Source organism: Anolis sagrei, chromosome 7 (assembly GCF_037176765.1).
Source record: "Anolis sagrei isolate rAnoSag1 chromosome 7, rAnoSag1.mat, whole genome shotgun sequence".
In the NCBI taxonomy this organism is placed as follows: Eukaryota; Metazoa; Chordata; class Lepidosauria; order Squamata; family Dactyloidae; genus Anolis; species Anolis sagrei.
In genome coordinates, this window is record NC_090027.1 from 18,774,067 (window position 1) to 18,787,685 (window position 13,619).

General features: G+C 43.9%; 1 protein-coding gene across 1 annotated transcript in view; it reads right to left on the bottom strand.

Annotated features, from left to right (window-relative positions):
- CDON (cell adhesion associated, oncogene regulated) overlaps nt 1-13,619 on the bottom strand; it is a 128,797-nt gene that overhangs the window by 71,397 nt on the left and 43,781 nt on the right. The window contains exon 2 of the mRNA XM_060787489.2: nt 8,546-8,628. The gene's annotated coding sequence lies outside the window, so the exon portion shown is untranslated. The remainder of the gene's footprint in view (nt 1-8,545; nt 8,629-13,619) is intronic.

Genomic DNA, 13,619 nt, shown 5'->3' on the forward strand with positions numbered 1-13,619 from the left:
CAGCAAGCAGTCTCTTGATCCTAAAACCCTTATTACATATTAATAAATGTGTTCTGTGCTCAGTGCCTGTCAGTTATAGCAGCTGATATGACAGTGCCAAGTGGAAAACCAAGTCCAGTCCAGCCTTAATCATGCATAACTTACTACGCATAATGAGTACTGGACTCTGGTGGATATGTACACAATGACTGCATGAAGAGAGACATCTGGCCCATGGGTGGGACAAACATTATGATGCAGAGGGCATAAACATTGGAACAGAGGGAGCTGCTTTCAACAGAGCTGAACCATTGGCCTATCTAGCTCACAACTATTCCTACCATGAGTAGGAATTCTGAAGTTCTCCAGATCTTCTTGGGTTGTTCTCAGTGCTTTAACCCACTGCGCCACCGGGGGCCCCATACTGTACTATACCATCTTCTATATATATAAAATGCTCTGTGCATAATGGATACTTTAAAAACAAAAGAACCAATGAACGAAATCACACCAAATTTGGCAACAAAAAACCTCACAACACTCAAAAATTATGACTTTGGGAGTTGTAGTTGCTGGGATTTATAGTGCACCTACAATCGAAGAGCATTCTGAACTCCATCAATGATGGAATTGAACCAAACTCGGCACACAGAACTCCCATGACCAATAGAAATTATTGGAAGGGTTTGGTGGGCATTGACCTTGAGTTTGGGAGTTGTAGTTCACCTACATCCAGAGAGCACTGTGGACTCAAACAATGATGGATTTGGACCAAACTTGGTACAAGCACTCAGGACTCCAAAATATGAACAAAGATGGAGTTTGGGGAAAATAGACCTTGACATTTGGGAGTTGTAGTTGCTGTAATTTGTAGTTCACCTACAATCAAAGAGCATTCTGAACTCCACTGATGATGGAATTGAACCAAACATGGCACACAGAAAACACTACAAAGATTTGGTGGACATTGACCTTGAGCTTTGGAGTTGTAGTTCACTTACATCCAAAGAACACTGTGGACTCAAACAATGATCGATCTGGTCCAAATTCGGCATGGATATTCAATATGCCCAATTGTGAACACTGGTGGAGTTTGTGGGAAATAGAGCTTGACATTTGGGAGTTGTAGTTGCTGGGATTTATAGTTCACCTATAATCAAAGGGCATTATGAACACCAATGATGGAATTGAACCAAATTTGGCACACAGGACTCCCCTAACCAACAGAAAACACTACAAGGGTTTGGTGGACATTGACCTTGAGCTTTGGAGTTGTAGTTCACCTACATCCAAAGAACACTGTGGACTCAAACAATCATCGATCTGGTCCAAATTTGGCACGGATATTCAATATGCCCAAATGTGAACACTGGTGGAGTTTGAGGGAAATAGATCTTGACATTTGGGAGTTGTAGTTGCTGGGATTTATAGTTCACCTACAATCAAAGAGCATTCGGAACCCCACCAATGATAGAATTGGGCCAAAATTCCCACGCAGAACCTCCATGATGAACAGAAAATGCTGTGTTTTCTGCTGGTCTTTGGCAACCCTTATGTGACATCCTTGCGACCCCCCCCCCCCCCCGGGCCCCAACCCCCAGGTTGAGAAACACTGCCCTAATGAAACATGATGGCAAATTTAAAAAATTTAGCTGTAACTGCCCAATTTAGAGCACTTTTCTTAAACGTTTAAAGAAGGTAAAGAGTATATACAGTATGAGTCACTAGGTTTGCTTGCTATCTTTCGCACTTTCAAAACATGGCAGTCCTTTGAATGATGAAAATGTTTTGTTAACAAGATCTGGCAATGTTTTTCTTCAGTCTGCTTCCCTTTCCAAAGACAGCCTGTGGACTGGCATAAAGAGCACAAAATTGGCAGGGCTTTTTTTGAGATCATATCTTGAGCATGCCAAAACACAAAGCATTTATTCTGTAGCAACTGAATACAATATTGTTAGCGGTCCAAGATTTCGAGAAGGACTGGATTCTGCTTTTTCTCCCTCCACACTGAATATTCAACTAAGAGCTCACATCCTCCCCCCACCACATTCTTTGCAAACATCTTAATGCTCTGTCTTGCACTGCTAATGCTTTCTAAATGTTGGCATGCCATTATAAACACATTTTAAAACAAAGACGGAGATGTGAGAAGGATCTATAAAAGGTGGTTTTAAACCCCCCCCCCCCCCCAATGCAATCCTATACACATTTATTTCAAAGGTAATCCTGTTGAGTTTAGTGGAACTTACTTTAGGTAAGTGTATATGGGATCAATGTTTTCACAATCAGTATATCAAACCATTACGCTTTCCTTATTTATAGTTCCTGGTTGCTTCTGGATCAGGAACTATAAATAAGGAAAGCGTAATGGAAACACATGCGCCTTTCACCTTAAGAACAGACAAGCATCCCGAGCTCTGAGGATTACCTGGGCAGGGATCCCACTGGAGCATTGCAACACACCCAAATACCTGGGAGTCACTCTTGACCGTGCTCTGACCTACAAGAAGCACTGCCTGAACATCAAGCAAAAAGTGGGCGCTTGAAACAACTTCATACGAAAGCTGACTGGCACAACCTGGGGATCACAACCAGATACAGTGAAGACATCTGCCCTTGCGCTATGCTACTCTGCTGCTGAGTATGCATGCCCAGTGTGGAACACATCTCACCACACTAAAACAGTAGATGTGGCTCTTAATGAGACATGCTGCATTATCACAGGGTGTCTGCGCCCTACACCACTGGAGAAATTACACTGCTTAGCCGGTATTGCACCACCTGACATCCGCCGGGAAGTAGCAGCCAATAGTGAAAGGACCAAGGCAGAGACATCTCCAGCTCATCCCCTGTTTGGGTATCAGCCAGCACGTCAACGACTTAAATCAAGACATAGTTTTCTTAGATCTACAGAGACACTAGCTGGAACACCCCAGCAAGCGAGAGTCCAAAAGTGGCAGGCCCAAACTCAGCACCTCAATCCATGGGTGATACCAGATGAGAGACTCCACCCTGGGCACACAGAAGACTGGGCAACTTGGAAGGTGCTGAACAGACTGCGCTCTGGCACCACCAGATGCAGAGCCAACCTGCAGAAATGGGGCTACAAAGTAGAATCCTCGGCATGCGAGTGCGGAGAAGAACAAACCACAGACCACTTGCTGCAATGCAACCTGAGCCCTGCCACATGCACAATGGAGGATCTTCTTGCGGCAACACCAGAGGCACTCCAAGTGGCCAGATACTGGTCAAAGGACATTTAACCAACTACCAAGTTTGCAAAATCTGTGTGTTTTTTTTCCTTTTCTTTCCTTTTTAATCTGTGTGTTTGTTTTGTTCTGTTAGAATTGTAACACAATGGTATGGTTGCTGATGACACGATAAATAAATAAATAAATAAATATTTATAGTTCCTAATATTATGGAAGAGGGATTAAAAACTATCCGCATCTATTTGATCAACACCATATATAAGTACACTTGTATAATCAGGGATTTGTTTCTCACCAGTCACCAGGCAATCCCTCTCCAATGCCGGAAATACAGCTTAATGGTGTAACATTAGAAAATGTTGACCATTTCCGCTACTTTAGCAGCCACTTCTCCACAAAAGTCAACATTGACACTGAAATTCAACACCGCCTGAGCTCTGCGAGTGCAGCATTTTTCCGAATGAAGCAGAGAGTGTTTGAGGACCGGGACATCCATAGGGATACCAAGTGCTTGTTTATAAAAGCTATTGTCCTCCCAACCCTGCTATATGTCTGCAAGACGTGGACTAGCTACAGACGTCACATGCAACTCCTGCAACAATTCCATCAGCGCTGCCTCCGGAAAATCCTGCAAATCTCTTGGGAAGACAAGCGGATAAATGTCAGCATGCTGGAAGAAGCAAAGACCACCAGCATTGCAGCGATGGTCCTCTGCCATCTGCTCTGCTGGACCGGCCACATTGTCTGGATGCCTGACCACCATCTCCCAAAGCAGTTATTATACTCCTAACTCAAGAACAGAAAACATAATGCTGGTGGTCAGGAAAAGAGATTTAAAGATGGTCTGAAAGCCAACCTTAAAAACTGTGGCATAGACACTGAGAACCGGGAAGCCCTGGCCCTTGAGCACACCAGCTGGAGGTTGGCTGTGGCCAGCAGTGCTGTAGAATTTGAAGAGGCACAAATGGAGGGCGAAAGAGAGAAACGTGCCAAGAGAAAGATGCGTCAAGGCAACCCAGACCGGGACTGCCTTCCATCTGGAAACCGATGCCCTCACTGCGGGAGAAGATACAGATCAAGAATAGGGCTCCACAGTCACCTACGGACCCACCGACAGAACACCGACCTTGGAGGACCATCATCCTCGGACTATGAGGGATCGCCTAGGTAAGTAAGTGTTTCTTGACCAATTGTCTATGCTAAAGAGCTCCAGATGGTATAATCTTTCCTTACAGGGGAGTTGCCTCACTTCCTTGATCATTTTGGTTGGTCTTTTCTGCATTTTAAAGCTTGAAATCTCCTTTATCAGTGTAATGTGTGTGTATGTATGTAGCTATATAAAGAAAAATGTAATGTTTGTTTGTGGGATTAACATAACTCAAAAACCACTGGGCAAATTGACACCAAATTTGAGGATGCCTGCCATAGATGTGGGCAAAACATCAGGAGAGAATGCTTCTGGAACATGGCCATATAGCCCAGAAAACTCACAGCCACTCTCTGATCACATGGTCGGCAGTCCCTCTGTGATGGCGTGAGTGGCGCCACCTATGTGTAGAACTTTAAAGTGCAGAGGTTTAAACTGTATATCAGTGTTTCTCAAAATGGGGGTCGGGACCCCTGAGGGGGTAGTGAAGTGGTGTCAGAGGGGTCACCAAAGACCATCAGGAAACACAGTATTTTCTGATGGTCATAGGGATTCCATGTTGGAAGATTGAGCCAATTCAATCGTTGGTGGAGTTCAGAATATTCTTTGATTGTAGTGAACTATAAATCCCAGCAACTACAACTCCCAAAAGTCAAGGTCTATTTTCCCCAGGCTCCACCAGTTTTCACATTTGCACATATTGAGTATTTGTGCCAAGTTTGGTCCAGATCCACCATTGCGTGAGTCCACAATGCTCTCTGGATATAGGTGAACTACAACTCCCAAACTCAAGGTCAATGCCCACCAAACCTTTCAAGTGTTTTCCGTTGGTCATGGGAGTTCTGTGTGCCAAATTAGGTTCAAATCCATCGCTGGTGGAGTTTAGAATGCTCTTTGATTATAGGTGAACTATAAATCCCAGCAAATACAACTCCCAAATTACAAAATCAATCCTCCCCCAACTCCACCAGCATTTACACGTGGGTGCATTGGGTATTTGTGCCCAGTTTAGTCCAGTGAATACATCTTGCATATCTGATATTTACATTATTTATAACAGTAGTAAAATGACTGTTATGAAATAGCAACAAAAAATGTTATGTTTGGGGGTCACCACAACATGAGGGACTGTATTCGGGCGTCACGGCATTAGGAAGGTTGAGAACCACTGCTGTATATCATGCCCAAACTTGCCTAGTTTGTAAATGTATAGTTGGATTGATTGGTTATTTGTAGCTGTCAATCAATGTTGTTTGCATCTGTTGAATTGCCTTCCCTGCTTAATTGTTTGGCTCCTCCCCTTCCTGGGGAAGTGGGCAGGGCTTTCTTTTCATTCCACCATCAAACATCTCAGCAGGTGGACGTGAAAAAGGACTTGGCTCTAAAAGCCCTTGGATAAGTTATATCTCATTATTCTCAGGTTTTACCCTTGGGACTCATACTTCATGACCAGTTCAACCTGGATGACGTTGAGGAGGCCCAAGCGCCTTCAAACCAGCCCTTTGGCATCAAAAGGAAGACTCTGTGCCTTCAACATAGGCCATTGGACTGGGGGTTGTGTTTGTTCCGACTTTCACAGCCATTGAGAAAAGAGGGAACAGGGAAAGCTTCTCAGCTGCAAAACTCCTTGGACCCAGGGCTTCAGAGACTAACGGCACACCCTCTCACAATCTCAAACAACATAGAGTTAAGGAAGCTGCATACCAAAACATGTATAGATAAGACAGTAAGCAATCTGAATTATATACAGTACATAAGAAATCACTAGTATAGAAGGCTTGTATAGAAGGCTTGTATAGTTGCTGTTTCCAACAGCAACATCCCATGAAACTTGGAGTCTGTATTTTAATTTAGTTTGGGGAGGTACTAGACCAGTCGAGATATTTTTTATTTGTCGTGTCAGAGCAGCCAATCCATTATATTACATTTCTAACAGAACAAAGCAAACAAACAGAAAAATACACAACTTGTGAGTTTGGTAGCTGGTTAAATGTCCTTTGACCAGTATCTGGCCACTTGGAGTGCTTCCGGTGTTGCTGCAAGAAGGTCCTCCATTGTGCATGTGGCAGGGCTCAGGTTGCATTGCAGCAGGAGGTCAGTGGTTTGCTCTTCTCCACACTCGCATGTCGAGGATTCTACTTTGTAGCCCCATTTCTGCAGGTTGGCTCTGCATCTCGTGGTGCAAGAGCGCAGTCTGTTCAGCGCCTTCCAAGTTGCCCAGACTTCTGTGTGCCCAGGAGGGAGTCTCTCATTTGGTATCAGCCATTGGTTGAAGTGCTGGGTTTGAGCCTGCCACTTTTGGACTCTCACTTGCTGAGGTGTTCCAGCGAGTGTCTCTGTAGATCTTAGAAAACTATGTCTAGATTTAAGTCGTTGGCGTGCTGGCTGATACCCAAACAGGGGATGAGCTGGAGATGTCTCTGCCTTGGTCCTTTCACTATTGGCTGCTACTTTCCAGCAAATGTCAGGTGGTGCAATACCGGCTAAGCAGTGTAATTTCTCCAGTGGTGTAGGGCGCAGGCACCCCGTGATAATGCGGCATGTCTCATTAAGAGCCACATCCACTGTTTTAGTATGGTGAGATGTGTTCCACACTGGACATACATACTCAGCAGCAGAGTAGCACAGCGCAAGGGCAGATGTCTTCACTGTATCTGGTTGTGATCCCCAGGTTGTGCCAGTCAGCTTTCGTATGATATTGTTTCTAGCACCCACTTTTTGCTTGATGTTCAGGCAGTGCTTCTTGTAGGTAAGAGCATGTTCCAGAGTGACTCCCAGGTATTTGGGTGCGCTGCAATGCTCCAGTGGGATTCCAGAAGCGACCAGCATGCAAGCAAGTCGAGATATGTTTCTAGGGAAACAAGAAGTGGTCCAAATCCCAAGAAAGTGACTGACTGTCGGGTTATGAATGGAGACGACTCCATCAGAGTGTTTACTGTAGGCTTACAAATATATATAAATAGCTACTGCTGCTTTGATTTTTAGGGGATTTTTCTTGTGAAAGGATTCCATAGGCCAAGAATAAAACAAACAAAGCAATAGGCCTCCGTTCTTGTTTTCTTCTTCAGACAGCACATTGGTTCTCTCACAATTTGGAATCACTCCAGATTTTGACTTACTACTATTCTCTCCCTTGCTTGCAAAATTAAGAATTGCTTTAAACAATTCTAAACACTAAACACTAAACACTAAACAGACACATTTCATCATTGTTAAGTACTTAAGGATCTTTTTTAAAAAATAATTATTTAATAAATAGTAAAATATCCTATCAGGGTAATCATTCTTTGCAGATTGAAAGTTGAATAAACAGGATTAAGAACCCATTTAGAGAAAATCTCACTTTGGAAGGACACCAGCTTTTGCAGTGGTGGCAATACTGTGTAGTTCTAGATCAGTGTTTCTCAAGCAGGTTGTCAAAGGCTTTCATGGCCAGAATCACTGGGTTGCTGTGAGTTTTCTGGGCAGTATGGCCATGTTCCAGAAGCATTCTCCCCTGATGCTTCACCCACATCTATGGCAGGCATCCTCAGAAGTTGTGAGGCTGCCTAGTTTCCAACAAACTTCACAACCTTCGAAGATGCCTGCTATAGATCTGGGCAAAACAGATTTTGTGTTTGATTTTTATTATGTTATTTTACACTGAGTATTTTATTTCGTTACTTTATGTATTTTGTTGTGATGTAATTTTTCTGTTGTTTTGTGTCTAATTATGCTGTATTTGGGGGGGGGGGGTTCAGCCTCATGTTAGCCACCCCGAGTACCCTTCAGGGAGATGGAGGCAGGTTATAAATAAAGATTATTATTATTATTATTATTATTATTATTATTATTATTATTATTATAAACACAACAAGATGAGTCCACAGCAGACACTGCTGGCTGTTGATTTGGATCACATGTTGGACACTTCCCAAGTGTCTAGGACTGTGTGATGTATCGGCAAATAATGCGTGCAGATCCCAGTAACCTTCTGCAGCTGGCAGATGGTAATTTTGTCAGCGCCGATTGTGTTTAAGTGCAGGCCAAGGTCTTTAGGCACTGCCCCCAGTGTGCCGATCACCACTGGGACCACCTTTACTGGCTTGTGCCAGTCTTTGCAGTTTGATCATCATCATCATCATCATCATCATCATCATCATCATTATTATTATTATCATCGAGAAAAACAAACTATCAAACAAACAAGCAAACAAAACAGGTTTACCTGATCCACTCCTTTTGGATCGAACACAGAAATAGGTGCAATTTCTGGTTGGAAGTCATACATCTCTAGACTTGTCATACATTCTGCAACAGAAAGAAAAAATATGGAAATATATATTTGAAAAAAGTGCATAAGAACAACTGCATATACTGTACTCATAAAAAGGCAAAGGTATGCTTTAGTAAATGGGGACATGCATCCATTAAAATGACCATGTTAAAATGTGCACAATTTAAAAAATCTCAGTGGAACCAGCAGGGTATGACCTTGGAAACAGGAAAAGGATAATGTCAATGTTGGAAACGCATTTGACAGATTTGTTCATCCTTGCTTCGAACAAGGTAACCAAGCTTAAGTGTGCAAACAAAGTCTGGCATATATCAACATGTCCAGAGCAATTGCATAAGTCCATTTCATCATGTATATGCCTGGGTTTATATATCTGTGGAAATATAATCACCTCTAAACAAATCACCTCTCAACAAAAGATTCCCCCCAGGCACTTCCAAGCATTTAATGCTAATCAAGGTGGTCAGTTGAAACATTCACACCTAGCTCCAGCAGACAAAAGTTCTTTGTCCCACCCTGGTCATTCCACAGATATACTTTCCCTACATTTTCCTACTTCCAACAGACCTCACTACCTTTGAGGATGCTTGCCATAGATGCAGGCGAAACATCAGGAGAGAATGCCTCTAGACCATGGCCATATAGCCTGAAAAAACCTACAACAACCCGATGTATGTTTTTAATACTATTGTTATGGTTTTACATTACGTGTTCATGCTTTTAAATGTTTTATGGTGTATTGGGCATCAAAACGTTGCCTCTGTAAACTGCCCTGAGTCACCTGAGGGCGGAGAAGGGAGGTATTCAAATACAGTAAATAAATAATAAATAATAAGCCTTTTCTTTGGCTGCAGGCTTCTGATCTGCATCTGCAACATATACCGTCATTTTAACTTGCACCAATGAAAAGAGAGAGGTCAACCCTCCTGTTCAAGGAGCTCCACTGCTTGCCGTTTATTTTCCGAGCCCAATTTAAGGTGCAGATGCTTACCTACAAAGCCCTGAATGGTTTGGGACCATCCTACCTGCGTGACCGCATCTCTGTCTACGAACCCACGCGCTCACTTCGGTCATCTGGAGAGGCCCTGCTCGTGATCCCACCTGCGTCGCAAGCGTGTCTGGTGGGGACACGAGACAGGGCCTTTTCTGTGGTGGCCCCCCGACTCTGGAACACCCTCCCCAAAGATCTTAGACAGGCCCCTACATTGGCTGTCTTCAGAAAGAAGTTGAAGACCTGGCTGTTCTGATGTGCCTTCCCAGAATAGGAAATCTCCAATACCAAGTCCCAGAAGCACTTTATTAAAACTAAGACTGCCGCACACTTCACACTGCACTTGCCCTATAAGCCTTATATTCCACCTGTCACATCAGCACTTTTAATCCTGTACCCATTACTCTGGCCCGGCCCAGTTTTATTGTGTCTTGGTGTATTGTTTATTGCTTGTTGTTTATATTGCTTTAATTGTTTTTAATTTGCCTTTGGTTTGTATTGTAAAGTCCCAGAAGCACTTTATTAGAACCAATGATTACTGCACATTGCACATCGCACTCACCCTAGAAGCCTCATATACACCTCCTGTCACATTAGCACTTTTAATTCTTGTACCCATTACTCCGGCCCGGCCCAGTCTTATTGTCTTAGTATATTGTTTATTGCTTGTTGTTCTTTTGCTTATTCTGTTTTAATTGTTTGATTTGCTTAGATTGTATTGTTATCTTGTGTTTTGAGGCCTTGGCCTATGTAAGCCGCATCGAATCCTCCGGGAGATGCTGTTGTTGTTCATTCGTTCAGTCGTCTCCGACTCTTCGTGACCTCATGGACCAGCCCACGCCAGAGCTCCCTGTCGGTCGTTACCACCCCCAGCTCCCTCAAGGTCAGTCCAGTCACTTCAAGGATGCCATCCATCCATCTTGCCCTTGGTCGGCCCCTCTTCCTTTTGCCTTCCACTTTCCCCAGCATAATTGTCTTCTCTAGGCTTTCCTGTCTCCTCATGATGTGGCCAAAGTACTTCAACTTTGTCTCTAGTATCTTTCCCTCCAGTGAGCTGTCGGGTTTTATTTCCTGGAGGATGGACTGGTTGGATCTTCTCGCAGTCCAAGGCACTCTCAGCACTTTCCTCCAACACCACAGCTCAAAAGCATCGATCTTCCTTCGCTCAGCCTTCCCTAAGGTCCAGCTCTCACATCTGTAGGTTACTACAGGGAATACCATGGCTTTGACTAGGCGGATCTTTGTTGCCAGTCTGATGTCTCTACTCTTTACTATTTTATCGAGATTGGACATTGCTCTCCTCCCAAGAAGTAAGCGTCTTCTGATTTCCTGGCCACAGTCTGCATCTGCAGTCATCTTTGCACCTAGAAATACAAAATCTGTCACGGCCTCCACATTTTCTCCCTCTATTTTCCAGTTGTCAGTCATTCTTGTTGCCATAATCTTGGTTTTTTTGACGTTTAGCTGCAACCCGGCTTTTGCGCTTTCTTCTTTCACCTTGATTAGAAGGCTCCTCAGCTCCTCCTCGCTTTCGGCCATCAGAGTGGTGTCATCTGCATATCTGAGGTTGTTAATGTTTCTTCCAGCAATTTTCACCCCAGCTTTGCATTCATCCAGCCCCGCACATCGCATGATGTGTTCTGCATACAAGTTAAAAAGGTTGGGTGAGAGTATGCAGCCTTGCCATACGCCTTTCCCCAAGCACCGCTTTAGCGAATTTCTTATAAATTATGAAGGCTACTCCATTTCTTCGATGTTCCTCTTGTCCGCAGTAGTAGATCTGGTGGTCATCTGATGTGAAGTGGCCCATTCCAGTCCATTTCAGTTCTCTGACCCCCAGAATGTCTATCTTTAGTCTTGACATCTCACCAATAACAACATCCAATTTGCCCTGGCTCATAGATCTTACATTCCAGGTTCCTATGGTGTGTTGATCTTTAGAGCATCGGATTCGTCGTTCGCCTCCAGTACCGTTGGCCGCTAGCCTTCCTTTCGGCTTTGAGCTAGCTGCGTCATCACATCTGGGGCTAGTTGAACTTATCCTCTGCTCCTCCCCAGTAGCATTTTGGCCATCTTCCGACCTGGGAGTCCCATCTTCCAATGGCATACCGACATATCTCTGATTGTACTGGTCCATTTAGTTTTCTTGGCAAGGATACTGGAGTGGTTTGCCATTGCCTTCCCCAGGGATCACGCTTGGTCTGACCTCTCTGCCACAACCGTCCCGTCTTGGGTGTCCCTTCACGGTTTCGCTCATGACATCATTGAGGTGCTCAAGCTCGGTACAAATAAAGTTTAATAATAATAATAATAATAATAATAATATTGTTGTATTGTGTGTTGAGGCCTTGGCCTTTGTAAGCTGCATCGAGTCCTTCGGGAGATGCTAGTGGGGTACAAATAAAGTTTAATAATAATAATAATAATAATAATAATAATAAAACCAAGTTGTTCCTGAGCCTTTATGGTTGCATTTTAGCAACCACGGGCTCGGTAAGCATAACTTCATTACTTCAGTTACCTAAGAGTGCATTTCCAAAGATCAACTCAATAACTGACTGGGGATGCTTAAATGTTCCCATCAGAGCAGAGTTTTAATGCATTTGCTGGCATCTAGTTCCTCCATATGCTCCTTCTTCTTTCTTTCTTTATTGACATGTTACAGATGGCACCCAGATCAAAAGATCCCTTTAAAGTCTGTGTAAATAATACAAGCTAAATGCAGAGCCACTTTCCTCCATCCCCTGCCCCAGAATAAAGTGGGGGAACAAAATATCTAATTCTGCTAGAGCTTCCTCTCAACATCCTCTTGCCTGGTTGCAAGTAGAGATGATCAGTGAATGAACTTTGCTGCCTGGCAAGTCATTTATTTGCAGGCCTACATAATGTAAGGATGGGGGTTGGGGGACGACACAGACCAGCCTGGATCTGTCTTTCCTCTGGAGAGGAAATACTTTTATCACTTGCCCATCATCACAAGTCCTTGTCAGGCCCCATGTTGACAATCTGATCAAAGCTGCCAGAGACAAAAATCAATACATTTCAAAGGCTGCCACTCAGACATGCAGGAGTCTCCCCAGGCCTGCCGTGATGCATTGAGGCTCCCATTCTTTCCCTCTAGCCTTCTAGTCTCCAGGCGCACCAAAATCCATCAGCACTCCAAGAGCCCAGTTTAATATGTACGGATCACAAGCTAGGAAAGGCAGATGCGCTTATTCCTGAACAACCTTTGAATACTGTGCTTGTAAGCAGATCATTTGAAAGCTGCGCAGTTCTAAATGAAGGTTTCTGATGTGTGCAAATCAGAAATGGCATTTATTTTCAGGACTAAGTTGCCTGATGGACCATCAAGCAAGTCCAAGCTTTTTTCTACTGGGCAACCTGATCTCCTATTCAGAATCCACATAGTGTTGTTGAAAAATTCAGGTGCTTCTCTGTCTATTGTCGAAAGCTTTCATAGCCAGAATCACTGGGTTGTTGTAGGCTTTTTCGGGCTATATGGCCATGTTCTAGAGGCATTCCCTCCTGACGTTTTGCCTGCATTTATTTATTTATTTATTTGCTGCATTTGTTGACCGCTGTTCTCAGCCCTAGGGCGACTCACGGCGGTGTACAACATATAAAAGACAATTTACAATAAAGCAATAACGAAAAATCAACATATCACTAATACACAATAATATAATTACACTAAAGTAATCCGCTCCGTCTTATCGTAGAATCATAACCAATCTCGTAATCCATATTCCGTTCCAGTTGACATTACCAGTTAATGCAGCACTCAGTTAAATGCCTTCTCAAATAGCCATGTCTTTAGGCTCTTACGGAAAGACATAAGGGAGGGCGCCTGTCTGATGTCAACAGGGAGGGTGTTCCACAGCCGGGGGGCCACCACCGAGAAGGCCCTCTCTCTCGTCCCCGCCAGACATGCCTGTGAAGCGGGCGGGATCGAGAGAAGGGCCTCCCCAGACGATCTCAAGGCCCTCGTGGGCTCATAGGCCGAGATGCGGTCCG